Here is a 2,010-nt window from a genome sequence, read left to right on the forward strand (position 1 = left end):
CTGGGTTCATTGGGGAGAAGTGCGATCAAGGTCAGTAGACTGGTGTGATTGAACGTTATTCCTAGAACGAAATTACGTATTATTTTGCAATGGTGACAAAGCATGTGGTGTTGTATTCTAACATATACACGGGGAAAAGTAGCAAATAGACGCTTGTAAAAGTAATGGAATGATTCATGAGGTGCAAACTTAACTGACGTTGATTTAATTAATTAATTGTGTTTGTTTAGACCATTTAATTTTTGAATTTGCTTCCCGTGCGGATGTCAAACATTTCAGGGGTTAGAATCTATGTTGCTGTCGGTCTTGAAATCAGCGTTTGATATGTTTCTCAATTATTATCCATATCTGATACAAAATGTTATCCACAACCCAACAGGCTGCAGTGCTGGTACCTACGGATATGACTGCCAGGAGGCTTGTGGACGGTGTAAAACAGGCAGTACTTGTAACGCTGCTACAGGCACCTGTCAGGCAGGGTGTCAACCACCATGGGATTTGGACCTGTGTAAAGAAAGTACGTCATGATTTCGATGTTCAAAAAATTCTTCTAAATCTTCATATGTTTCAAGCATGCGCTATTTTTGTCAGATATTGAATTAGCGGAAGGGTTCTTATGATCGTTTTTGTATGGTTGAACATTCTATAATCAAAATGTGTCTGTTTGACTTTGACCATCTTGCCAGCAGGCAACCCAATTGCAAGGCATGAATAGCTTTGAACCATTGTATGCATTGTATGGTACTTCCAAACAACTTAATATACTTGAGGCTAATTGTCTTCACTTTGCTCCGTGTTAGTTCTTGCCGAGGTAACAGAACACCCTCAAGACCTGAGCCTACCTCTCAGCCACTTGGCCACCTTCACATGTGTCAGTCTTGGCGAGCCTCTCCCAGAAGTAACGTGGTTTCATAGTGACAACCTGGTTTCAAGTGGAGATCAGATCACAATAAATACCACACAGAACAGCCTTACACACACAGTTAGTAGCATCCTGACCATCAGAACAGTAAAGCGGGAGGACAATGGGCAGTACCATTGCAGATCCATGAATGGCACAAATTCAGACGTGTCACAACAAGCAACTTTAGCAGTGCTAGGTACATTCTCTCTCTTTTTTACTAGTTTATATTTTGCACTGACTAAAAATCTCGATTGACTTTTGTTTCGGAAATCGAAAAGCTTGAAAGATTGACGTAAAGTGAAGTGAAATGATGTCGAGGATTTCGGAACGGACAGTCAAGACTGAAATTACAACTCGCATTTTACTCCTTGCAGAGCGACCAGAAGACATTACAGTCAACATATCCTCGTCCGGCTCCTCAAAAATGCAAGTCACATGGACAGTTGGGTTCACTGGAAACCTGGACATCAACGCGTCAGAGGTGACTCACAAACGCAGTGACGAGACATCGTGGGGTCCATGGGTAAAGACAGGATCTACAGGGACAGAAGGAACCCATGAGCTGACAGGTCTGTCATCTGCAACGAACTACACCGTAAAGTTAAGGGTGAGGAACTCCCAGGGATGGAGTGATCCCGTTGAAGCAAAGGGAACAACAGGGAGTGCACGTGAGTTTAGAATCTATTCATTCATGCACTCATTCAACTTCACCATCACATGAAAAATGATTGGTGGGGTAGACAACTCAGGTGATCAAAATCCCCTTTGCCAGTTGTCTCCCCGCACAATACATAAAATACATAGAATAAATGTTGACAGGGTAAAGACGTACAAATAGCAGTGCTAACTATCGCGAATTAAGAAGTGGTCTCTGAGTAGGACAAATACAGCAGTTACTCCATGTACATAGCGTCATTTATGGTAAATCCTTAACAGAAAGTCTCCATCTACCCTTTAGCTTTCTCAAACTTGATGTCTCTGTCTCTAATCGGTATATGCATTTTGTCATTAATGCTAGGGCGCTGCACGTCGTAGATGATCAGTGTCTAAAAGATACATTGAATACATACACGTATATGCGTATGCCCCCCCCCCCCAGCAAATAT

The 2,010-nt window shown here is 42.2% G+C and overlaps 1 long non-coding RNA gene across 1 annotated transcript; it reads left to right on the forward strand.

The window, feature by feature from the left end:
- Window positions 1–385: 385 nt before the first annotated feature.
- LOC136445396 (uncharacterized) lies at window positions 386–1,566 on the forward strand. The gene is made up of 3 exons (XR_010757408.1): window positions 386–517; window positions 801–1,100; window positions 1,279–1,566. It is a non-coding gene; the product is annotated as an uncharacterized lncRNA (long non-coding RNA).
- Window positions 1,567–2,010: the final 444 nt, after the last annotated feature.

This window comes from Branchiostoma lanceolatum, chromosome 11 (genome assembly GCF_035083965.1).
Source record: "Branchiostoma lanceolatum isolate klBraLanc5 chromosome 11, klBraLanc5.hap2, whole genome shotgun sequence".
In the NCBI taxonomy this organism is placed as follows: domain Eukaryota; kingdom Metazoa; phylum Chordata; class Leptocardii; order Amphioxiformes; family Branchiostomatidae; genus Branchiostoma; species Branchiostoma lanceolatum.